The 27,748-nt window shown below is 36.2% G+C and overlaps 1 protein-coding gene and 1 pseudogene across 6 annotated transcripts in view; one reads left to right on the top strand and one right to left on the bottom strand.

The window, feature by feature from the left end:
• CADM2 (cell adhesion molecule 2) overlaps positions 1–27,748 on the top strand; it is a 997,699-nt gene that overhangs the window by 564,916 nt on the left and 405,035 nt on the right. The window lies entirely within an intron of this gene.
• Positions 98–27,577, bottom strand: LOC308557905 (ras-related protein Rap-1b-like; annotated as a pseudogene). Its single transcript has 4 exons — positions 27,437–27,577; positions 26,680–26,740; positions 612–652; positions 98–485 (listed from the first exon to the last, which is right to left on the bottom strand). The product of its transcript is annotated as a ras-related protein Rap-1b-like (transcript).

The following is a 27,748-nucleotide window of genomic DNA, read 5'->3' as shown; positions in this document are numbered from 1 at the left end:
AGGCTACCACCTAGGAAGTCCATGCACGCTGCTGGTGGGTGTCACAGATCTGGAAGGCCGGCGCTGTTGAATGGGGCGGCAGTCCTTCAGACCCGGCTCAGAGCCACGATGCATTTAGTGTATTAAGCAGCTGACACGATGACTTATTGCAGGGCTTCCCAGGCACTGGGGTTTTTCTGTTAATTTGCAGCAGTAGGTAATAAAGGATCTCGTTAAGATTTATTTTTGATTTTGCAGAGGAGTCTAAGAATACACAGTTGTTCCATTGTCTTGCTGGATTTTGACCCTGCTCCTTTCTTCAACTCTTTCATCTTCCAAGTCACACTTATTACCAACCAGAATCATTGGAACATCAACGCCTTTACCTTGAAGAATCTGTCCTCTCGGGTCTTGTAAATCATTAAACGTGGACTGAGCTGCGATGGGGTAAACTGGTGCAAAGCCTTGCGTGTTTCCATGTAGAAGTCCCTCATTGCTGTAAATTGTTCCATGCCTGCAGTACCCTAGATTTCAAGCGTATACTGTTGTGTATCTGCTTCACTTTGCTTTCTGTAAGAATCTTCTATTGTAGGATCATATTTTTAAACAAGAATTTCTTGAACAAACTGTACAGTCAGAGCAGATTTTCCAACACCTCCTGAGCCAAGAACGACTAGCGTATAGTCGCGCAGGGCTCAAGTTTGTCAAAAGCTAGTAGCTCCCAGGCAGGCCGTCACCTGCGCCAGGGCGCTCCGGCCGGCGTACAGGCCTGACTCGGGGCACGGTTTTCACAAACAAAATATTTGTATAGAAAAGACCTCATTGCCAAACAAGGCAAACATTTTATTGAGAAAAAAATAATCCCTTGATTCAGAACCCAAATGTCAATAACAATATAATGTAGAAAAATGTGTGAATTTAGTGACTGTTTTTATTACCTGTAACTAGTATGATATAGTGCAAGTTACTGGATTAGAAATCTTTGAATTCTAATTCAGGTTATGATCTCGTGTAAATATGTGACCTTGGGGAGGTAATTTTTCTTGTACACATTTTGTTCATAAAATGCAGTAGTTGGATTCAGGTCCGGATCTAAGATGTCTGTCACAAAACTATGACACAATGCTTTGCTGAGACTCTACAAGTTGATCTGCTCTTGTTTCCTGCTTTACCCTTTTCAGGACCTCTGACTGTTATGGTCTAGTTATTTTACTGTCATAGCCTTTATGAAATTTCTACCCTCAGGGACCAGGCCCCACAATCCCCACCACATCACTGAAACTAATTAAGAGTCTATTGTATTTTGTTCTTAGATTCCACATATAAGTGAAATCATATGGTTCTGGTCTTATACTGAATTCACTTATTATTTCAATTAGCATAATATTCTCCAGGTCCATCCATACTGTCACAAAGATTTCCTTCTTTTTCATGGCTGAGTAGTATTCCGCTGTGTAAATGTGCCACAGCTTTTTTATCCACTCATCTATTGATGGGCACCTGGGCTGCTTCCAAATCTTGGCTATTGTAAATAACACCTCAATGAACATAAGGGAGCATGTGTTCTTTTGAATTAGGGTTTCAGGTTTCTTCAGATATATTCCCAGAAGTGGAATCACTGAATCATAGGCATTTCCATTTTTAATTTTTTGAAGTATTGCTTTCTGTAGCTGCTGCGATGATCTGCATTCCCACCAACAGTGCAGGAGGGCTCCCTTTTCTCCACACCCTTGCCAGCACTTGTTTATTGATGTATTGATAATAGCCATTCTGACAGGTGTGAGGTAATCCCTCACTGTAGCTTTAATTTCCATTTTTCTGATGATTAGTGATGAGGAGCATGTTATCACATGTCTATTGGCCATCCCTATGTCCTCTCTAGAGAAGTGTCTATTCAGGCTCTTTGCCCATTTTCTAATTTGATTCTCTGTGTTTTTGATGTTCAGTTTCATAAATTCTTTATGAATTTTGGGTATTAATCCCTTATCATATGTGCCACTGGTGAATGTTTTCTCCCATTCAGTGGGTTGTCTTTTCATTTTGTTGATGGTTTCCTTTGCTGTGGAAAAGCTTTTTAGTTCAATGTAGTCCCATTTGTTTGTCTTTTGTTTTCCTTGCCCGAGGAGATATATCCAAAAAAGTGTTGCTATGAGAAATGTCTGAGATTTTACTGCCTAAGTTTTCTTCTAGGATTTAGAAACAGTCTCATAGATACAGAGAACAGACTGACAGCTGTCAGAGGGGAGGCGAAAGGATTAAGCAAAGAAAAAAACCCGAAAAACTCATAGACACAGACCACAGTGTGGTGATTACCAACGGGAAAGGGAGAGGGGGAGGTAGGAGAGGGGAAAGGGGGGATGAATGGTGATGGAAGGAGACATGACTCTGGGTGGTGAGCACAATACAATATATAGATGTATTATAAAATCGGACACCTGAAACGTTTATAATCTTTTTAACCAATGTCACCCCAATAATAAATAAAACAATACAAATTTTAAAAAATTAAGAAACATGAAAAAAAGAGTCTATAGGAGTAATTTACATACGAAGTGAATGCTAGTTTTAAAATTCAGCTTCTGCTGTTCCCAGCTGTCCACAGCACTGATTCTAGATTATGCCTCAGTGTATCCAGAAAGCATTTCTCTCTGCTCTGTGCCTCCCTCCACTTCACTTTACCTCGTTCCCTCACCTACGTGGGGGTCAGACTTTGCTCAGTTAAAGTTCAAAGCCCTTATTTCTGGTCCTCAGTCTTGGCAAGCAGTTCAGTCTTGGGCCCTCCCTTGCTCTCTTTCTGTGACAGCTGGAATGTGGACCTCGATGCTTGCTCAGAGCTGTCACTCAGTGCCTAATTGTAAACAAAGGATGGGTTTGCTTCAGCAGCACAGTTACCTCCTTGTCTAATTAGTGCATCCTTGGCTGGGGGGCAACTAAGATAGCAAAAATTTGGCTTGTAGCTTTGTGCTGCTAATGAGGATTTTAGTCAGTAAGTGTGCTTTGCCTGTAGCCACATGGTTTTCTCTTCATTTTAGGTCCACTTGTTGTCAGTCCATTGCACTGTTCCAATTCTGTAAAATGATGCATAGTCACAAGAATGTCTTCCTATTATGTCTCCAGGGCAGGATCATCTGCATAAAGAGTTCCCCAGCTGAATCGTGTACAGATCCACAATCTGTTCAGCTTCCCATGGCATCGCTAACCTTCAAGGCCTTGGTTGTTTCATCTCTTTTAGCAGCTGAGAGATAGTCAGTAGGCCTATATTAAACAAAAATCCAACTTGGTAAATGTGCAAAAGAAAATATATGCTCACCATGAAAGCCTGCGTTCTGTGATATATTTCTTTAGCTACCCATCGAGGGTGGTTGTCTCTTACTTTTCATATTAGAAGCCCCATCTACACATTGGGAGATTTCTGCGCTCACTCATTCCAGGTGTTTCTAATGAAATTATTCATTAGTATACTTTGCACAATCTCTGGTCACAACAGTGGTCACCTGGCCCTGACCTACACAATCCTGGAACTTCGTGCGTTACTCCAAATGGAGGACCCCTTACCCAAGCTGGACTAGATTCTTTCATTGGTATTAAATGGGTGCTAGAGGAGTGGAGCGCCTCTCTCTTCTTTTTAAAATTGCCTTCTGTAAGGATACTTAACTCTTTAATAGTCAAAGACCCTTTCTTTGCCGCCAGTGCCAGCCAGGGTAAGAAATAGAAGTGCTGATGAACAAAGGGCATGGCTGTCTGGATCTAGGCAGCTGTTAAAGGACGCGACTCCAGTAATTTTCTTTTACAAGTACCAATAAGTTCATTTTTTTTCCTTAAGTTCAGTTAGACTCCTGAACCAAGAAGCTTTAACTTACCAAAAACATACTTTTTAAAAATGATTGTTAATAGCTTGATAATCTAATGGTTTGTTCAATTTTTTTTTCATGCAAGATAAAAGGAGATAATATTGACTGTCTTTTACATGACATAAATAGGTTATATGAATTATATGGGATTGTGTGCTTGATAATATTATTACAGCAAATTGCAACTTGAGAAAACTCCATAGGATGTAACATAATGGTCTTGTGTGCAGGATAGGTTTCTACACAGACAACATGATTTGAGATGGTACCTGTAGGATATAAGATGTCACGCTACTGAATTAGGGAAAGGAAATGAGAGAGGGAGTGGGAACGTCCTACAAATGTGGTTTTTAAATATGCACAAATATGTGAGATGTGAATTTTTAGGAAACTGCAAATAACTCAGCACAGCCTGAGTTTAGGACTAAAGAGGACACTGAAGCCCTGGCCGGAGCCTCGTCCTGTACTCCAGAAGGTTGAGGGTTCAATTCCCAACTAGGGCACATACCCAGGTTTCGGATCTGATTCCCGATGGGGCAGGTACGGGAGGCAACTGATCAGTGTTTCTCTCTCTCCCTTCCTCTCTCTCTCAAATCAATAAAAAGACGTCCTTGAGTGAGGATTACAAAAAAAAAAAAAAAAGCTCAAAAGGTACACAGGAGTCAAACCATGAGGAGCCTAATGGAGTCTAAACATCTCTATGAACCTTAGTTCCTTCACTTATGACAAGTAGATAAGAAGAATATATTTCCTATGAAGTTTTGTAAGTTTTAATGCAATTTCTGCAAAGTTCTTAGCCCAAAAATTGCTGTGTAAATGGTTTTGTGTTATTATAGAGATAATGAATTATGTGAACCTCCTCATATATTCCCAAGATAGTCAGCTTTGTTTTAAATATAACTTACATGTTATAAAAACTAGTTACATAAGTAGTAAATTTATATATTTCAATGAAAAGCTGTTTTCCGAGAGGCTGCGGTCGCTGTCGTTTGCCTGAGGAGTTGGGCAAGGCTGGCCTCTAGTGGTAACGTCCTAGAACTGCAGACATACAGTCCTCATATCTGAGAAAGTTCAAAGCACCTGCCAGATTCAAGGCAGCCGATGGCCTCCTTTGAGAACAAAGAATGCCTGACAATCCCTGGAAACATCAAATCTAAACTCCTACCTTAGAGAGTCTATCAAAGTCTTAAATCTAAGTGATTTTTAGTATGAGTTTAAGGCATAACTTACCGAAAGACATTTTAAAAATGTGAGATTCCAAGGTGGTATATTTACATAAATAAATACACACACACATGCGTTGGTATCAGATGTATTTCTTCTCTTAGAAGTATTGTCTCCTTTTATAAAATGATAGTACATTGTGGCTCTGTTTGTTTATTCATTTGGATTCAATGTTCTAACTTTTCAAATTGAGGAGTTTTCAGTTCAATTTTAAGTATCACTTTTTTCCCCCCCAAAATTATACTTTCTTCCCAAACTAAAAGTTTGAAAGTATTTGGTCTCTGTTTTGTGTGAAAAATCTTCTCCGTTGTGTTTTGTAATAGTCCATTAGTGCTCCCCAAACGCCACCAAGACGAGATAGATAGCATCAAATGGAACATAATTGTGGACAACACCTTATCGTTAGATAACTATAATAAAGATAATTTTAACAAAATTCTCCTTGATGTCAAGTTCAGAAAAATAAACTTTCTATATAGACAAGGAAGTCTTTATAACCCATGTGAATGTTTTATCAATTATTTCTCCATTTTTGTTGACTTATAATGGGTTTTTCGATTTCCATTGTGGACTCACCATTCATAAACTACTATTAAATTAGAGTTCCTTTCAGCTGCATTTTAATTACAATATATATTTTTTAAATTTCCCTTATTAAAAACACATTTTAAATGTCTAAAATTTAGTATTACAATCTCTGAAGTCTATATTTTGTGGTTATTTTGGTTTTGTTTTTTAAAATAAAGTTTCTTAAATATTCTGCAATAATTTTTTATGAAGAGTTCTGTGTAAAATTCAACAAATAGATGACATTTCTAAGAAAACAATACCTTTTCCATTTAGAAAACACATATTCCAGTCAGTGCCCCAAATCAGATCTTGTGTTCTACTGTAGAATCCACCCCTAAAATTACAGGATTTATATAAACCGCCCCTATTAATCTCTTCTCATGTTTCCCACGTAGCTTTCACATTCTGAGAGTAGGAAGCAGGCCGTGTCCGATGTGCTGATGATTATGGAGTAGTTTCCAAACGAAGCTAAAATCCCAAAGAAAGCCCTCTCAGAGGCAAACCAGAAGACACCCCCCTCTTCCCCAGCCTTCCACCAAAGCAACGAACAGGTTGGCAGTGTCACTTTGAGGGCAGGCTCTGGATTTTTCTGTAAAATTGGTGTTCATATTGGTAGGATAGAGATTTTTTGTAATGAGAGTTCAATGAGATTAGAACAGGGCACAGTCCACAGGTTTTTTAATAACACTCTGCATGGATGAGACTGTCGAGTTCCTTTGCTTAGCAGCTCCCCAGAAGGCACATTCACATGCCCCTCAAGCTTGAGGCCCTCCTGTGTCCCCCTCCCCCAGCATGGCCTGCCCCGGCTTCGCGGAGCAGCCTCACGATGCTTTGCAGGGATGTAACTGCAAACCGATACCCCTCGGCGAGCTGATAAAGGAGGAAGCGGCGACTGTGTTTTTCATTTTTGCATACTATGAATTTAAATTGCAATTAAATCAGATTGGATATTCTGTTCTACGCCAGCTTTATTTAAAATTAGTTGTGTTTCGCTTCTAATATCTGTTGCTGTTGATATCAGCTTTATTTCCTCCCATCTGTGAATATAAAGTCAAAGCATTCGTACATTTCCATTATATTTATTTGTATGTTGAATTTAAAAGGTTTTAAACCTCTTGCAATTTAGCTGAGAGTGAAAGGTTTCAGGTTAAGGACCACCGTTTTATAAGCATTAAACAGCAATGCGAGACGTTGACGTCTATAGCTGATAAAAGTTTTAGGCTAATTTCAAGTTGTGTTTTATTTTCTCTTTAAAATATATGAGTAAATAAATTTTAAAAAGGATTGTTTAGGTTCCATGCTAATAAATAGATTTGAGCAAATAGGTTTGAATCATGAACTTCTTATGCAGTATTTAAAATCTAATTCTTTAGCCCTGGCCAGTTCGGCTCAGTAGTTAGAACATTGGCCCTTGAGGACTGAAGGGTCCTGGGTTCGATTGTGACCAAGGGCATGTAACTCGGTTGCAGGCTTAATCCCTGGCCCTCTTGGCACAGGAGCGGGAGGTGACCGATTGATATTTTTTTTTCTCTCTCTCTCCCCCTCTATCCCCTTCCACTCTCTCTGAAAAGCAATGGAAAAAATATCCTCTGGTGAAGATTAAAAATTTTAAAAAATAAAAATAAAATCTACTCGTTTAAAAATGCAAAAAACCTTCCTACAAACCTTCATTCTTCCTTACTCTGACCCTTTTTCCTATATTTTCTTTGCATTGAGTTTTAGGCGTTCATTGACTTTATGAGTCCCTTCCCTCCTTCTGTCCCTTACCTCTCCCGCGTTCGTTTGGTGCACTGTCACTGTCTTAGTTTAGGGCCGGGCCAGCTCTCCCTTTGTGCCTGCAACAGCCTCCTCGATGGCATTTCTGACTCGCAAATTCCCCCTCCAGGTACTAGGCTGACCAGTCTAAAATGTAGATGCAGTCGGAGCATTCATTCCATGGCTATACATTCCTTAATGATAGAGTGAAGTTTGTTAAACTGCAATGAGGTAGCTATTGATTTATTCCAGGTAATTAAACTTACTTTGATTTTGAGAGTATGATGGAATATTAAGGCTTAAAGTTAGTGGAGCAATGTCATAGGCCAAAAATCTAGAAGGTATGTGGAAGTAGATATTGATACTAAATTGGCTTTGATTACTTTCAAGAAACCAGCACAGGCCAAGTCTCATTATAACTGACACTATTAGACTAAATATCTGTGTGTTAGCAAAAGTTTTCAAAAGCCCCTGGTCGGCCCCCTTTTTGTGTAAGGCAACGGACAAGTTGCCGGTTGTCAGAAGACTGGGCGATAAACTGACTCGCCCTTATTTCTGCCTCAGCTAGCTGACAGGTCCCTTTTCTGCTTGCTGCCTTAGTCTTTACATCTGTCAAATGGGGATAGTAATACCTGATCTTTCTCCCAGTAGGGAAAATGAGAAAGAGATGTCACATTATTATAAATACAGCAAAAACTAAAATTCCTCATCACTTACTGCTGACCAAGTGTTTTCAAAGATTTTAGGTCATTATATCCTTACAATAAGGCAGTTGTTAAAACTCTATCGGATGCTAGACACTTTTTATATAGCAAATATTTTGTAATGCTCTCTTTACAAAATGAAATGAAAACATAACACAACTTTAATACATGAGATTTTTAAAAAGATAATTATAATAAAAGGAATACTATTTTAAAAAATTAAGTTACTGAAATTACCGAATGATACTGAAAATAAGAGCCAGTTCCCATGTTTAAAGTAATGGATAGCCTTGTGCAAATAAAACAAAAATGGGCTCAATATATGACTCCGACTTGTCTAAATATATTTATGTACTTATGAGTGTTTGTGTGTGTGCACATGGTTATTTGTGCACACATGCATCCTGTAGTCTGTGTACATGTTTACATAACATATGAGAGGAAGTCACCAGTCAGAGTTCTTGGTCTACAAATACCTCAGGCAGGCAGATATTTTCACTTGTGAACCATTGTCAATGGCTTGGACATCAAAATTTTTAGAAAGGCAAACAATTAGTTCCATTCTCTTTTTTCAGTTTATACTACTAGTTACTTGAGATTCTTTAAAACTGGGAAACTTTGGAATTTAGGTTGTGTACTGACCTATTTAATCATTTCAGTAACTGTTGCCATTAACCCATCCTTGAGATGCAATTTCCCATTTTAAATGTAGGAGAACATTATCACCAATAGAGAGTATTTAATTGTTACATCTCACTTATGTTTTAATATTTCCTTTGTTCCATTTAGGAAAAAGGAAGAAAAAAAAAAGCTTTTCTGATGCGTCTTAGTTTGTGGGAAACTGTGGGTGGTAGTTTAAAAGGTGGTTAGAAAATTATCCCCTAAAGACATTTTCAGTTAAACAACTTTCAGAATAAGAATGGAACTAACCCAAAGGTATTGGAATGAAGGGGTGATGCGGGTGGTAAAGGTGGCTTGTGGCTACAAACTAATTAGCATTGAGTAAATTACTAATCAAATTTCCTTTTTCAAATATAGGTATGATTTATTCCAGGGAGGGTCTTGGTATAATTGACCTAAATATTGACCTATTTTTGCTATCTTTCCTGGTATCAAATAAGACTCTTGATAAATGGGGATTTATCAGGTGACATTCCTAATATTATTTTATTAATGAATTTATATTTTTGCCAAACTAGAATGCATAGCTAATCCAGTTACAAAAATGCTGCCAAATATCTAAAATTTTGTTTATAATAGTCTTGTGTTAGTATTGTATTTTATTTGTGAGAATTAAGTGAGTTCAAAAATGTGAAGTAGTATAGGACAAGATTTGGCCAAAAGTGAATGCTCAGAATATCTTAGCTATTATGATTACTTTTAAATGTATATTCATTCCCATTTATAAAAGTGTAGGTTTCTATAAACATGTATTTTACAAGAGTGGTTTATTACATGTACCCAGCACGATTTTTGCATTTGCTTTGTTTTTTACTTGTTGAGACTATTGGACATAAATCATCATTATATGGGGTGTTTCCATAGATTTATAAAAGTAATTTATTTTCAGAATACATATTTGAAATGTGTCTTTTTCTGGAATGATTTCAATTGCATGAGTTTACATTTTACACAAATCTGTTTTAGTAGTAATTAATATCTACATTTAAATGCTTTTGCAAAACATTTTCTGTGCATTCTTTCATTCATTAAACCAACCAACAAACAACAGAGATATTACGTATTGAACACTCAGCCTATACACAAATATTTAAAATATTCCTTTTAGAAAAGAAGCTAATATCTAAAGGATGAGACTTATATGGATAAAATGATTACTCTCTTGTCATGTGTTCAGCAGAGGTTTATAAAAATTAGAACAAATCCTTTCTAAAGAAGTCAGGGATGTCTTCAAAGAACAGGAAAGGTCTTTGAGGGTGAGTAGGAATTTATGAAGGAATTCCTCATGGAGGCATCGTGAGGAGAAAAGCATGCTTCAAGAAATCTAGTTATTTTAAAAACGACTTTTTTTCTGTATTTGCAATACAATTACAAAAAGTCCTTTGTTAAATTACTTTTTATTTAAGAAGATTTGAGAATTGAACCCTGTAACACTTGAGAGCTTGCCCAATAATCCCTGGAGCAGAATAAACTTGCTAATATGTAGAAAGCTGGGCTATCATCTCTTTATTTCCCAGTTACTTGATAATTACCTGAACATTTCTAGACAAAAATAGACCCAAATAAAGACAATTAGACATTAGCAAGTGGTTAGCCAGCTTCATGAGTATTTAGGCTTCAAAGAAAGGTGAACCGAAGGTTTGAGGCATATAGTCTGGTTAAGATGAATTTTAAACTAAGGTATTTAACTTGTAGTTGTTATTAGAGAGTTACTCAGTAATATCTGGGGGTAAAAATAAACAAGACCAATAGAAATTAACAAAACATGAGAAGTTACAACGATCCAGAAATCATAACTAGATAAATCAAGCAAATGAATCCAGAAGTGTTTAAGTGGATGATAAATTATTGGTATGTTTGGTATACTAAGGATTTTTAAGACCATTTATTGCAAAGGTAATAGGTGAGTGCTGTTGCATTCAGCTAGGGCTTCCATAACCAAACGCCGCAGACTGGGTGACTTAAACAACAGAACTGCCTTTTTATTTTACAGTCTGCAGGCTCTAAGTCTGAAATCTGGGTGGGCGTGTGGTCAGGTTGTGGTGAGAACTCTCTCCTGGCTTGCAGATGGCTTCCTTCTTGCTGTGTCCTCCTGTGGCAGAGAGACTGTGAATGCATTCTGGTGGCTCCTCTAACAAGGGTACTCTGCGTCAGCACTGCTCCACCCTCCTGGCCTCATCTAAACCTGATTGCTTCCCAAAGGCCTCATCCCCAATTATCCCCACATTAGGGGCAAGTCTTCAATGTATGAATCTGAGAGTGACACAGCTCAATCAATAGCAACTAGTGAAATTGGGGTTAAGGGCATGAGTGAGCTAGTTTCCTTGGGAGGTCCTTGGACAGGTGCCCGGGAGCTAGGAGAGTGAAACAGACGGGTTAGTGGAATCCTCGCTCCCTCCCGTCCGCCTTGGTGATCAATGACAAGTCATTGGCCTAACTTCCGCCAAGCATTAATTTCCTCATTTGTAAAATAAAAGTAATGATACCTACCAAAAAAGTGCTCAGGACTGAAAGAGATCAAGTGCTTATGCGTATAAACGGTGCCCGATACATAGGAAGTGCTGAATTAATATACTTTTTTCCCTAATTTTTGGGCTGTATGTTAAGAAAGTAGTTAAAATGGATCCTAGACTTTGAGAACTTTAAGCAGAACATTTTCAAAGCTCTTGCCCACTTCAGGTATTCCTTGGCAATCTGCGGACCCGAATGTCTGTTATAGCAGAAACCACTATTATAAGAGCTGTAAAGCACCTGAGATTTATGTGACTTTACAGATTTGGGGGTTCCTTGAATTAATGAAGTCTTCGTGCATTCAGTCAGTTTTGTATAGCCTTTGGAAGCAGAGTTAGATATTTTACTAGGTTTTCATTCAGGGTAAAATACCCACAATATGTCAGCCAGCAAAGGCTAATATAACCAGGTTCACACAATGCTTTGTTTGTTTGTTTTTTGGAATTGAAGTTTTAAGTCAAGAATTTCTCTTCTGGAAATGACTTTCCTTCTAAAGCAACAGTAAAAGACCAAGAGAAGGAGGAAGTTAAAACAATCTTTTTGCATATGTTAAATGATTAAAATATCACCATGCAGACACAATAAAATCAATACATTAAAAGCTTTCAGGACACAGTAGAAACTGAGGGAGGAATTTTATTTTATTTTAGAATCATTCTAGATAATTGAACCTAAATTGTTCAAGACTTGATTAAGATTAAAGAGAAAGATGCTTATTTTTAAATACATTATTATTAAATGTGGGACTAAATGAGACAGAAAATAAACTCTTAAATAATGCCTTTTTGTGTGTGATTGACTCATTTATTTCTTTTATTGCTCCTTTAAAACCCCATATTTTGAATTGTCACTCTAACTCTAAAACACATTTGTTTTAAATTCACAATTGAATTTAATAAACGTTTTCACATGCCCAAATTCAGAGCACCAGCTGCTCATATCCTTTTTAATTTAATTAAATTTATTGAGATGACAATGGTTAATATGAACATATAGGTTTTAGGTGTGGTTTTCTATGTTACAAGATCTGTATATTGCTCTGTGTGCCCACCACCCAAAGTCCTATCTTCTCCTGTCATCATGTATTTTTGACAAAGGAGCCAGAAACACACACTGGAGTAAAGACAGTCTCTTCAATAAATGGTGCTGGGGAAACTGGGGAGCCACATGCAAAAGAATGAAACTAGATTGCAGTTTGTCCCCATGTACAAAAATTAACTCAAAATGGATCAAAGACCTAAATTTGAGAACCGAAATAATAAGTTACATAGAAGAAAACATAGGACCAAACTTAAGGACCTTGGTTGTAGGGGATATGTTATTAACTTGACCCCAAAGGCAAGGGAAGTAAAAGCAAAAATAAATGAAAGGGACTGTATCAAACCAAAAAGCTTCTGCACAGCAAAAGAAACTGACAACAAAGCAAACAGGCAGCCAACCAGGTGGGAGATGATATTTGCAAAGAGTAGCTCTGACAGAGCTTTAATTTCCAAAATATATAAAGAACTCATAAAACTCAATACCAAACGAACAACCCAATCAAAAGTGGGCAGAGGACCGGAGTAGACACCTCCCCCAAGAAGAAATAAATAATTCTTAATGTAACAATTGAACATTTTGAAAGAGATAATAGTATAAATGATACATTTTCTAGTCATTTCCATATATTAAAAATCTCTGAAATCATTAGGTTTAAGTAAGAAATATTAGCATTAAATTGTGTGTTTTTTCTGGAAGAAGTATTTAGAGATGGATAGAATACTTATCAAAAATGAAATATAAAGTACTGTAATTTAAAATATAATTAAATTTGAAGATTCAAGATAGATTTAAAAAATCCAATATACTGATTACCAGTCACATTTTTAAATGTATGTATGTATTTATTTATATTATTTAGCTGATCCTGTGGATATCCAAAGCATTACACAAATACTTTCTACTACCTCTTTCTAATATGATACGGTATGTTACTGAAATCAGACAGCAATACTTTTAATTTGTTATCATAATTGAGTTATTTTTGTTTGGGATAAGTTTAATGACCATCTAGTATTTGTAGAAACAAATGAACAAAAATAGGTATGCACTTTAGTCAAAATATTTAATGATCTAGTTCTAAGGGCCTTACATTTTTAAACAAAATTAAGAAAAATTCAGGCGTCAGAAAAGCAAGCTGTGGAATTTTGATAATATTCCACTGGGAGCATTCTGTATATTTCAGTTTATAGGAAATTAATCCCTCCACTTTAATCATGTCTACGTGGGTTCATTGTTATACTAAGATTTAAAGTTCAAAATTAAAAACAAATAGTATGCAAATAATATTATGCAGTCCATTTATCTACAATAATGGAAAAGAATTCCAAGACCTAGTTTATAAATGTGCTTATAAATATACGTTATGTGTTTATAAATACATGTTGTGGTATTTTTAAATACATATTGTGGTATTTGTCATCAAAAGGGGATAAATATATTTCCCTACTTTTCTGAAGATGTAACATTTAAGGTGCCTGCACCAACCAGTTGGTGCTCTCTGGTGATATTTGTGTGAGAAAGTAACACCCTTTTTTTATTTGGATGCTCACATGGGCAAAGCTTTTTTTGTTTTTGTGTTTTTAAGTCAAGTGAGAGAAACAGGATGGTGTTGAAACATGCATTGTCCTTGGTGAGGGAAGCACAATATTTTGAATCTTTTATGGGTTCTGAGACACTCTGCTTGTAACATCTGAAAGTTACAACTCAGCTCCAAGGAACCTGTGACTTTGTACATTGTCTCTGAAATTCAAAGCTGTGCTTCTAAGCTAACTCCTTGTAGGTACTCTAAAGATTGTATCAATTAAATGTAAGCTCTTTCGGAGAAGAAAAAATTGTCAAAGCCAATCTGATGATTTTAGAAATTCATCAGGATTTGTTGTGCTTCTGTACTTAGAATGAAACTGATTTTAAAGATAGTACCAGAACCAGAATAATACATTGTATTACATTTGGAGTTTAGACCTGTGAGTTTGAGCCTCGATTCTTTTAATGACCACATTGGGTAAATTGCTTAATGAAGCTGAGTCTTAGGATTTTATGCTATGAGGAGAAAAATACCTTCCTTATTTACCCCACAGGGCTACTGTAAAGATCAAATGAGATACTACATGTGTGAAAGCTCTTAGTAAAACGTGAGCCATATAAACATAAGTGATACCATTCATTTAATGGATAGGATGCTGCTTAATGAATCACATGTAAAAGTTAAAGCTAGCCACGCTTCTTCTAGGGATTTTGTTCTACAGTCTGCAATTTTGTTTATTGGGGAGCCACCGCTAATTAAAGTGCGGTTGATGTTCATGCTGTTCACATTTGTCCGCTCTTCTACCCATTATCTACTAGTAGTAATTAATGAATATTTAAAATGTACGGCAACGGTCTGCTGTGGCTTGGCCTCTCTCACATTCCCTTGGCTCATGCTGGGCTTTCACAAGGGAGCCTGCTGAGACAGAACAGTCTCACAGGCTTCTTAGGGTGGATTACTCTCCATTTATCTGGCATAAACCAAATTCTAAGCAGTTCATAGCAAAAATGCCTAGTTTAAAAACAGAAAGAAAAAAAGAATAAAGTGCACAGAATTTGTATGCAAAATCAAATGTTATCTCTTGATGAAAGGGTTAACGAAATAAAGTGCAATATGAGAATTATAAACACAATATTTCATAATAAAACCATTATTTCCCATTCAGATTTCTTTAGCAAAGATATGGGGGAAAATATTGTTACAAATATTTCAATTTTTACATCTCCCCCTCCTTTTTTCTCTCTGGAATCAATAAAGATATATTTTTTAAAAAATTTAAAACAAGACATACATAATTATTTTAAACCCAGGTATATTAATAAAGCTAAAAAGAGTACAGATATACCAAATCTCCCAATTTGGCCACACAACTTCAGTAAATAACAGCTTAAATTCCAAAACTAAGACCATCTTGATAATTCAGTGTTCAGTATCATCTCTGAATAACTGTTTATTTTACTACAAAAATGTTATCTAAACATTATACCAACTGAGTAACTTAAAATAGTCTTCACATTTTGATGTGTAGGCCTAATGGCTTTCCACTATATCACGAGTTAACTTTTAGCCTGGCAGAAAATGTGTTGCCAGGAGAAGCTACTGGGTGGTTACCTCTGGGAAAAGATAGGAAGCTGGACATAAACCAAGGCCAGAATGTTAAAAATACAGCTAGTCCTGGCAGACATTATTAATCCATCGTGAAAAGTTGAGCACACAGAAATTATTTCCACCAGTAAAACTAGGGTATGTTCCTATGTAATGTGTTCTTCCATGGATTAAAGAATCCAGCTGGGTGTCAACTCATCCGTATACTAAATGAAGTGTCATAGGTTAAGAATTTGGATTCTATGTTCTTAGGAAAATGGCCTTGATATAACCTGCCACTGAACATATCTCCTGACAATATTAGAATTCCTGGTGAGCCACACTAAATAGTCATCTCCTATGATCCTTGAATGTGCACGTCTCTCTGTGCCTCCTCCCCCGACTTCAGCCTGGTCCCAAACGAAGCGTAGCCTCTGGGAGATGCCTACAATAACAAGAATTAGCCTGCCCATAAAGCTTGGTGAATTGATCTCAATTCAATGACAAAATCTTAAGAATGGGTAATCGGTAAATTCCATAGCTGACTTATTTCAGAAATAAAATGTGTCACAGTAAATAATGCACCCCTCACCTATTGTAATGTGATTGCCACAGAATAGTACCCAAAATGCAAATTTAGGTAACAAGACTATAACCAACATTGGTTGAAAACCTGACCACTATTGATAGTGCATAGAAAAATTTTATTTTAAAACGGATGTTTTAATTTCAGTAGAGCAGAAAGGTGACCTATGTGTGGTTAATTATGCAGAGATGATATCTGAAAAGCATGCCTGCTGGTTGATTGGAGGGAGAGTGCTCACCCTACACTGACGGTTAAGTTTATGATGGTAGGCAAGCAGCAATAAGAGCCAGCAGATCTGTATTAACATTTTATATGTTGAATTTAATAATGTATTCTTCATGCTAAATAACTTTCTGAAACTTATTTCATCTGATTTGAGATGTGATTTGAGAACCGCCAATATGTTAGGCAATCTGCTGCAAAATTGTCTATTTTCATCTAAGTACCTCTGCATCATCTTAGCTCCGCTGTGTACTGAATTTCCTTGTGCAGTCCTACTCAGCAAATCAGAGAGCTTACACTTTTGCTTCCAGTAGCAACAGTATGCTAGAGGGATTATTTTAACTACATTTTGAGGCCAGTGAGCAAAGGTAAATGTCAGTATTAGGGCAAACACTAGGGTACTTGTAAATAGTGCACCTGCTCAGAGAACTAATTAGATTATACTGTAAAAGCAGCACCCCGAGAGGGGGTAACTTTCCACCTCATGGGATTTCCAGAGCCTTTTGAATGCCTGTCTGTTCCACCTACTGATGGCGAATTCATTAAATATTTTACAGGTAAAAGTTCATTCTTATTAGTCTTAACTTCCCAAAATGCTATCCCTAATAAAATATAAATACCTCAGGAAGGCTTCAAGGGCTATAAGTTATATTAGAAACATCATCAGAGCGAGTCCCCAGGGCCGATTTTGATTAGGGAAGTGGTGAGAGACTACTGTAAAGGGGAGAGATGTGTTTGTGTGTCTGTGCATGTGTGTGGTGGGCCTGTAATGAACATTGCATTTTACTACTTCTCTGTTTTGTTTGACTGACTGCCCAGAAGTGAGCGTTGCAACCTCATTTTAGGAATTCTATGTGTCCCTAGTTCTCCTGCCATAATATTTGAGCTCTTGACACTAAAAAGCTGAATGATTTCAATGCAACGGTCTTCAGTTGAATCATTTCACTCTGGAAAGTAGCTGTGGTCCAGCAGAAATCACAACCAAGTAATGATCAGTTCCATTTCTGAGTAGCTGCAAGACCGTTTAACTGTAACCAGGCTATAGTCATGCTCTGACGCCCGACTCCCAGATCTCACACTGTCCCTCCTTCCGCACCAGGGCCATGTGCTTCGCCACGCCCCCTGCTGGTGCACCACCGCCCTTGACCCTGGACTGAACTTGAGGTAAAATATGACAGCACCTGAATAGACACATTAAAAACAAGGACAAGACACAAAAAATAACATTGCTGCATCCATGTAATTTTCTCTTTGCTTCTATTTTTAAAAAAATTATTAAATTATCTTGAAATGCATTGCTACTCTTTTTATAATAAAAATAGAAACAATTATGATCATCATGAAAATTCTAACCAAATTACATGAAACTTGGTGGAGCTGAGAATTTATAAAATGACAGTAAATATAAAGGAGCAGTAAGAACATATTACTGAAAATATGTTAATGGGGAAAAATGAGTAAAATGTAGAAATGGAAATATACTTATCAGATGTAAGGTAAAGTGCAACAGGGGTAACATGGGACCGAGTAGAGAATTAGGAAATAGGAGTATTGCTCCAAGACTAGGATTAAGGAAAAAGAAACATGGTACAAAGTCTATTTTAAGAGATAGTTTCATGACAGACATATTTGAGAAGAGGCTCATAGAGTATATATTTGGTTTAGAGGAGAGAAAAATTGACACAAAACTATTAACTTGGTGATCATGGACAGTTCACATAGAGAGGAGCCTTTCTATAAAGTTCACCAGAACAGACAGAGCCAACCAAAAGGCCGGCACATTGTCTAGGGAAGTCTATTTTGCTAATTGCATCTGTACCAAAGTAGTCTTTGACATATCCCCAAAGACCGTGGAAGGTACAGAAAACAGTTTGTCATAAATATCAAGAAGTGAAGTCTTGAGGCAACAAGTGTGGAAGCTGTAAGAAGGCAAACGCTTCATTGTGTTTGACCACAGTGAACTCATTACCTAAGTAAATCAGACTTTCAGACTGAAAGCAGCAGAATCACTAGGACAGGCGAATGGACTAGAAAAATAAGCAGGTGGTATGTTGGAGGAAACTGAAAGAATATTTGAAGAAAGACTTCAAAGAAAGCATAATTTTATTTACTGGGTACTGTGACAATAAAACGGTTCATTATATGAATTCTATTTTAAGTAAGAATGAATGTTTTCAGAACTGTTATAGAATTTAAAAGAACAGTGTAGGGACAAGAATTCAAGGAAAGCCATTGAGAGAGAGAAAAATGGGTGAAAAGGGCCTGGAACCTAGGTGATAAGGAATTATTTGCTAAGCATAAAAGGAATAAACTTTATGAAATGAATGGAAATTGGTCTGCTGACAAAGACGGTGTTCTAGAGGAAAGCTAAAGCAATTGGTTGTCAACTAAAATAAATTGAATGTTAGCCCTGGCCGGTAGCTCCGTTGGTTGGAGCATCATCTCATACCCCGAGGTTGGGGGTTCTATCCCCTGTCAGGTCACATGCAAGAATCAACCAATGAACCCAGAAATAAGTGGAACAACAAATTGATGTCTCTTTCTGATTTTTAGAGAGAGAAAGAAAGGAAGGAGGAGTGAGAGACATCCTTTCTCTCTCTCTCTCTTAAAAAAATAAAAATTAAAAAATACACATTTAATGTTAATTGAAATATATTCATACTATAAGCAAAAGAAAACTAGGAAGAGCTTATAGTTTACACTGTACCCAATCATCACATTCAAATATTTAGGACCTCAGACTTGCTTTTGATTTTAAAGTTGTTTTTGGTTAGTTGGTTGATTGGTATTTGGGAGTTCTTAAGCTAGGGTGATTCTGGTTTGCAGAACCTTCTGTGAGAAAACAAGAGTTTGCTACACAGCAGTATCACTCTTTCTGCCTAGTAATACTTCAATGTAAGTAACTTTCCTGAAAATAAAAAATTTGGTGTGTGACAAGTGTCCCTTCTTTTCTAGTTTAGAGCTTTTCAGTCTTCTATTCATCTGAGCAGTCAGATGTTTTGTTTTGTTTTTAATATCAATGAAACTAAACCTTTATCGATGCTAAAATTCTGTGCACTGTGCAATCTGTGAAAATTAAAAAGAATTGAAGATGATCCATTTTTTAGTGTGTGTACTTTTGGAAGTCTGGACAAGTAGGAGTATATTTAAAATGCAAATATTATACTGAGATGCTATAATAATTTACATTCTGAGCCTGCAGTTTAAATATAATTGCATTACATTAAAACACAGTTTGGTTTATTGTGTGATATAAATTTGGTTTATTTCTTACAGATTTATGGTGACTAGGATTTTGTTTTGATCTTGTAGTATATACAGAAATTTCATAACCATCTCTTATAATTTGTGAAGCTTTAGCAGCAACATTTGTAAACACAAGGGGATGTTTTCACTTTTTAGTAGGGGAAGAGCAGATGGTTGGGATTAAGGGAATCACTCCTTCGTGTTTAATAATGCAGCAGGGAAAGCAGCAGCAAGCTAACTTTTCACCAAGAGAGAATGATTTTTCAGAGCATCAGCTGGATTGTTCCTAGCTAGAATAGAGCCTCTTCAGATGTGTGCCATCTGCATGGGAGTGAGTCACAGCAAAAGATCTAATAATACTTGTAAAATACAGTTTGTTCCCAACGAGTTCTATAAAGAGAAAATACTTTCTGTATTTGATGGAAAGGACTCGTGAGAAAAAATCAGTTTATAAGTACAGGACTTGTAAATAGAAATCCAATCAGACAACAGAAAAGACAGACCAAAAAACCCATATTTTGGTAATTTTTGCATTTTTGGCAACATATAAAACGATTCAATAGAAAAAAACGGGTGTCTTTAGGAGATATTATTTAAGTATAATTTAATATATAAATGTAAGAGTCATCCAGCGAAGTTTTGGAAAAGAGTAAATTTTTAATAATATAATTAAAATTACATTTTAATTGAGTAAACTGTGATTGAAAACAAAATATTAGTAAAATGATATATTATTATGTAATGCAAACACCAGCACAATAGAAAAATTATACATAAGTAGAGGGTTCCTAATGAACATAGATTTTCATTGTAGTTGATCATTACAAAGAATTTGATATCCTGAAGATCAAGTGATTCCCTCAACACCTAGTTTCATATCCATTACTAAGGAAAATGCAACTCAGTTGACTCCTTTAATGCTTGTCTCAGTTCAGTTGCTCAACACCAAATTCTAAAGGAGCTGCTTTCAAACGATCAATGAAAACCGTAACCACCAAATCAGTAACCAAACAAATTTGGCCTGAAGGAAACACAAGTTGGAGAATGGGATTTGACTCCTTTCATAGGTTTGTGTCAGCAATACTTTTATATCAAGGTCTTCATGTAAAAAAGAAAAAGTGTGTATTTTAGTGAGTCTGATAGTCTCATAGCCATGGATTTAGACAAGGTCACAACTAGAGAATTTGCCTTAATAAGAATTTTATGAGTCCTAGATTTACAAAACAAACAACAACAAAGCTTCTTCGCAGACCCTATATTGTGTCTACCTGCAAGTGCTTTACCAGTGGCCATTGTCATATGGCTCTTCGATTTCAAAGAGTATTTTTCCCTATTTCATTTGATCATGGCTCTTACATGTTTCCATTTTATCTTTCCTTCAATATACAGCCTAAGCTTAGCTTTTTAAAATGAGATTCTATTTGTTTGAAAGGCTGGACAATAGAATTAGAAGGGGGGGAGGGGAATCAGCTTCCTTTTTTCCTCTGGAGTGTCCATTCTGCCAATTAAAATTCCAGAGCCTTAGTTTCTTCATCTCTAAAATGAAGGGTGGATCAGATGATTATTAATATACCAACCATTACAGAAGTTAACATAGCTGTATTCTTGGCCTTTGTGGGGATTCCTGTAGAATCTCAGAGCATTTGTTTGGTATGGAGAAAGGAATGGTTTCAAGGGATCTGCAAATACAAATGATTAAATGGCATTTCCTGTAGACAGATGCACATGTATAAGACCATGAGTCTTGCTGTGATTAATAAAATAAATTAATAATTTCTAAGATAACTGATATACAAATAAACAAATGTAGGTGTTTGTCAAATGACTGATATTCAAATAGGGATTTTGTACTTTAAAAGGCTTTGGCTCTTTAGGTTATGGAGTGCTAAGCAGGAAGGAATCGAATGAGAGAATTTACATTATGTGTTAACTGGGTCAAGGACTCTTTCCAAATTCTCATTCTCACCCCTTTGCTAATATGAATAGAGGAAGGCAAAACTGCAGAAACACAATAGAGATTTGCTTATGTTAACCATTAGACAAATTAATGTGGGTTAATTGAAGATTAGCATCGGAGTTGTATCAGCCAAACAGAATGAAAGGAAAAAGTAAAACAGATTGTAGTTAAATATCCCAAGTATGTGTTTTATATCTTGGCTGTTTCTGTTTACTTGTTTTCATTTGTGTAAAATCTCAAAAACAATAAGGTTAATATCAGACCTCCCAGTCCTGTTCTTTAAATTATATAATCTTTGAAATATTTTTATCATTAACCTTTGAAAGGTTAGTTACAAATGTTCAACATAAAAATTGCGCAGATCTTTAAAGATCTTTAGAGGATCCTCCATTTCCCTGCCTCAAAGGCTTGAGTTTTATAAGGCAGCAACATCAGTTTCTGTCTTGAATGAAATTTTAAATATTAAAACATAAAAATTCCAAGGCTTATTTAAATAAATGATTTCATGAATTTAAATGAAAATACAGAAATAGAAGTTACAAGGAATTAAATGGCCATTTAAAATATAACTATTTTTCATGTTTTGGACTAGAGACAGGAGGTAGTTGTTTTATTGCTCAAAAGTGGCTGGCAGGATGTGAATGATTAAAATTAATAATATTTTTAAAAGTCAGGAACAAAACAATAGAACCAACTCTGTGTGTGTGTGCGTGTGTGTGTGTGTGTGCACGTGTACATGTGCATGTGTGTGTTTGAAGTAAAAATAATCAGGAAGAGATAATAAATTTCCATGTAAGCTTCCACTTAAAGAAGATAGGAGTATAAAAAATGTGACTAGAAATGTAAAAATATAGAAAACATAGAATCATACAAATTATCACTATGCTATTAGGAAGCTATTTTTGTGTTTTCATGAACAAGGTATATTTAAAAAATTGTTTTGTTCATAAAACTCAGTGGCAAAGAGACTAGCCTCTAAATTCTGTTGTGTTTGAAATATTATAACCTGGGGCTGTGGGTTCATACATTAGCTATGCTTAAAGTATGCTTGTTACAACTTGGCACTGTCAGTTTTAATGCAGCTTTTGTTGGCTTTAAACACTGAAACAAATAGAAAACAATCAGGCTCTAGTGGCTTGGAACCTGGATAGCAGCCCAGCTTTCATTTATTAGGACCCTGGGAAAATAAATTTAAAAGGAGAAAATTTTCAAATCTACTTTCAGGTTACATTTAACCAGTACTTATCCCAAGGATCTCCAAGCCCTTTTTATTTATTCTGCTGATTGATAATATAAATTCTAATATGAACTAATACATTTCAGGACAGAAGTGTCTATTCAAATCATTCTTGGGTCTGAGTAGAGCACCAGTATTTATAAAAGATTCATAAATCGTAGGGATTTATTTATTGGAGTAGCAGCGGCAACTGGGTATGCAGGTATTAGCCCTACTGTTTATCTTTAGGAATCTTTGGTTATTTGATAGTATAGTCACTGGTCTGCTCTGTCCACTGAAAAATCTCCTGAGCATTCTAATATTGTTCAATCGAAGAACATGGTTAAATTAGCAAAATACCCAAACAACTTACAGAGATATATTTGATTGCCATGTTCTTTTTATAGTTCTTCCAATATTTGGAATACCTTAATCTTACCATTTTGGTGAAGGCTTTTGGTGAGGGCTTGTGAGAAGTTAGTCACAGTCACGCTTGGTAAAGTAATTGTAAATGGTTAGCTACCATGCATACTATTACGTGGTATTCTTGTAAGGTGGGTTAAAGCGTAAGAATTGTCCTGTTTTAAACATTTCAGATCTTGAATTATAATTGTCCAATATAATATAAAACTGCTAATAAAAACAGAACCTCATACAGTTCTTGGATCTTCTCTGTGGGAAGATTGGGGCCGTATAGTCTATGCTGAACACGTCCTGGGATAGATCATTTCATTTTATCTACTGATTTCTCTGTTTTAGTAATGTCCCCTTCTAGAACTGCAATATGTTTATCTTGCATGTAGCTCTAAAAAGTAATATTTAAGCACAAAATGTTGTAATTTTCTCTTTCTATAGAAAAATTTATCTTTATTGTTGAAAGTATTATAGAAGTCCCTTTTTTTCCACCATTGATCCCCTTCACCCCACATCCATCCCACCCCCAGGCCTTCCCCATACCAATGTCTGTGTCTATAGGTTATGCTTATAAGCCTATAAGTTCTTTGATTAATCGCTTTCCACCCACTCCGCCATCCCCACCTTCCCTCTGAGATCCCTCAGTCTGTTCTATGCTTCTGTGTCTCTGGATCTATTTTGTTCCACAAAGTTTATGAAACTAGACCATCAACTTATACCAAACACAAAAATAAACTCAAAATGAATGACTTAAATGTAAGACATGAAACTGTAAAAATCCTATAAGAAAAGGTAGGCAGCAAAATCTCAGACATCTCTCATAGCAATATATTTGCCAATACATCTCCTAGGGCAAGAGAAACAAAGGAGAAAATAAACAAATGGAACTGCATCAAAATAAAAAGCTTCTGCACAGCAAAAGGAACCATCAACAAAATGAAAAGGGAGCCCACTGTATGGGAGAACATATTTGCCAATGACACATCTGATAAAGGGTTAATATCCAAAATATATAAGGAACTCATACAACTTAACAAAAGGAAGACAAACAATCCAATTAAAAAATGGGCAATGGACCTAAATAGACACTTCTCCAAAGAGGACACACAGATGGCCAAGAGACATATGAAAAAATGCTCAATGTAGCTAATCATCAGAGAGATGCAAATTAAAACCACAATGAGGTATCACTTCACACCTGTCAGAATGGCTCCATCAACAAATCAAGGAACAACAAATGCTGGTGAGGGTGTGGAGAAAGGGGAGCCTAGTATACTGCTGGTGGGAATGCAGACTGGTGCAGCCACTATGGAAACAGTATGGAGTTTCCTCAAAAAAAAATGGAACTGCCATCTGATCCAGTGATCCCATTTCTAGGAATGTATCCTAAGAATCCTGAAACATTAATCAGAAAGAATATATGCTCCCCTGTGTTCATAGCAGCACAGTTTATAATAGCTAAGATCTGGAAACAGCCGAAGTGCCCATCAGTAGATGAGTGGATGAAAAAGCTGTGGGACATTCACACCATGGAATACTATGCAGCTGTAAAGAAGAAGAATTTCGTACCCTTTGGGACAGTATGGATGGACCTGGAGAAAATTATGCTAAGTGAAATAAGCCAGTCAGAGAAAGCCAGTCACATGATCTCACTCATATGTGGAATATAATAATTTTCTCTTTTAATAAAATTCTTAAACAAAAGTATATCTGCATTAATGAAGTCCACTGGTATTTCATTTTTTCATTTTGTCCAGTAGGCTCAAGTGTATGGAAAAAAGAGTATCCTATCTCTGTGATAGAATTTTGTGAATTATTAAAGCTAATGTTGAAATATAAAACTAATTTTGTCATATGCATTTGTATTTCCAGCACTGGACTTGATTCCTGAAATCACCATACCAAGTTATGTCTTGCATTTTTTTCAGTGTAAAATAAATTTTGCTACTTTTTAAGAGTAAATTGCTTTTTGACTTCTCATGGAATAATTTATTTTTTTTTGTTTTAGGCATATTTATTTAATTATGTGCAAAATACATAGTATTCATTTTTGACTGACATACATTTCTGTGACTCTGCCATCCTATTGGTTTATTTATATATTTTATTTTATTACCTTATTTTACTTTTGAATCATTAAGATCCAATACAGTAACACATTTGAGGTCCCTCTGAGCCATAGTTCCCACCTTGATCTGAGTTTATCACTAAGAGACAGATGACTCTACCAGTCAAACATGGAATATTTTCAGGTAAATTCGGATCCTGAGTTCTGCATATAAGGAGCTCTAGGAAGTCATCCCTCGAGCCTAACAACAAGTAAAAGGCTGCACAGAAGGAATCTGCACAGCCTTTTTTTGGATCCATAAAAGAAAGGAGGATACCAGGGAAAGTGTTCCTCCCAAGAACGGAGAGAAAGGCGGGGCCGGGAGGGGAGGTTTGTCCCAGCAGAGGCCGAGCAGGCCAGAGCCGCCTGCGACCAGCCCGGGCGGCACAGCATGGACTGAAACGCTGGGCACTTCGCGCAGAGGAAGCCAGGAGTTAAAACCTCCAGGGGGACTCACTGTGGTGAGATTTACCTCCAGGATGTTGTTCGTCCACGGAAAAAAGAAAACCCTGCCTTTTGTAGCAACATGAGTGGACCTTGAGAACATTATGGCAAGTGAAATAAGCCAGGCCGGAAGACAAACGCTGCAGGGCATCGCTCACTATGGCATCTTACAGAGTCAAGTTCAGAGCAGAAAAGCGGTTGCCGGCTGGAGGAAACAGGGAGTTTGGTAAAAGGTTACAAGCTTTCACCTATAAGATGAACAGGTGCGAGGGTCTAATGTAAATCATGGTGGCTCCAGTTGCTAACCCTGTATTGCATAATTACGATTTGCTAAGAAAATAGAACTTAAATTTTCTCGCTAATGTGTGTGTGTGTGTATGTATATATGTGTATATATATGGGGTTTTGGATGTAATAACTAGATGACTAGATTGGGGGGATTCTTTCACAATGTATAAATGTAACAAATCGTCACAATGTATACTTTAAATATCTTACATTTCTGTATGTCAATTATACCCTAATAAAGCTGATTTTTTTTTTAAAAAAAAAGGAAGAGCAAATTGAATCAAAAGTGAGCATAAGAAAAGAAATAATAGGAATTAGAACAGAAATCAGTGAGACTGAAAAGAGGAAATCGTTAGAGATTATCAGCAACACCAAAAGTCGTTCTGTGAGAATATCACTAAAACTGCTATCGCTATGCTCTTGCTGGGCTACGTAAGATAAAAAGAGAGAAGACAAAAATTACTAATATCAGGAATAAAAGAGAGAATATCACTGCAGATCCAATGGAAATTGAAAGAATAATAAAGGAATATTATGAATAGGTCTTTGCCCACAAATTTGATAACCTAGATGAAATGAACCAATTCCCTGAAAGACACGCCTTGTCAAAACTTGTAGAAGAAGGAATAATAGATTATCTAAATAGGTCCATATCTATTAAATAAATTGATTTAATAAGCATCTTCCAAACCAGAAATTGCCAGTCCCAGTCAGGATCACTGGAAAATTCTACCAACCACTTAAGGAAGAAGTTACACCAATTCTTTACAATACCTTTCAGAAGATGGAAGCAGAAGGAATAATTCTTAACTCGTTCCATGAGAACAGCATTACCCTAATACCAAAACCAGATAAAGACATTATAAGGAAAAAAAGCTACAGATCAATATCTCACATAAACAGAAATGCAATAAAATATTTGAAAATTCTCAATAAAATATTTGAAAATTTAATCAAACTATGTGTAAAACTAATTAAACACCATGACCAAGTGGGGTTATCCCAGGTTTGTAATGGTGGTCCATATTCAAAAATCGATTAATGCAATCCATAATATTAACAGGCTAAAGAAGAAACATCACATAATCTTATAAATAAATGTAGAAAAGTTTTTGTAAGAACCCAATACAGTATCATTAAGGCACAATTTTTTTTATTTATTTTTTTATAGCAGATCCTTAGAACTTATTCATCTGAGTGGAAGAAATCAGTGAACAGAGGGAGGGACATCTGTAATGCTTTCAACAATAAAGATAATTTTTTAAAAACTTTATCTTCATTGAATAGAAATTTTCCATTCAAAAAATGTGCTTTTACACATTGTGACGTCAGACAAGATATACTGAAAGCAGAAGCCCTCACCAGTGAAATTTCATGAGGAAAGGTCTATTTCTGAGACCCCTGTATCTAGCTTTGAATAGGCACTCGATGGACATGTGTAGAATTAATAGATAAATAAATATTGTCGTGAATATTTTAAGGATTCCATTCGATTATTTTTAAATGTAAGGCAATAGTGGAGTTTACAAACCTTGAGACTTTTCTCAGCCTGGATCTCAGTCCTGCTTCTCTGAGAGCTGCTCACTTCCCTCCAGGGTTTGGCTCCACACGATGACGCCTTATCTGCCTCTCTGTCCTTGGCTAACTGGTCTTTGTATCCAAATTGACCCATCCAGTTTTTATCCCGGGGAATTGGATGTTGGTAGTTAGAAACATACTACACAAGTGGCTAAAATTATTAGATGTAAAGTCAGAAATAATGAGAAAGCCATATTATACCCTATGAATTGAGAACATCTACATACTGAAAAAAAAACAAAAGCGAAACAAAACAAAAAACAGA

Source organism: Miniopterus schreibersii, assembly GCF_964146895.1.
Source record: "Miniopterus schreibersii genome assembly, chromosome: 5".
Taxonomy (NCBI): domain Eukaryota; kingdom Metazoa; phylum Chordata; class Mammalia; order Chiroptera; family Miniopteridae; genus Miniopterus; species Miniopterus schreibersii.
Note: the sequence above shows the minus strand (reverse complement) of the source record. Positions and strands in the feature narration are given on the sequence as shown.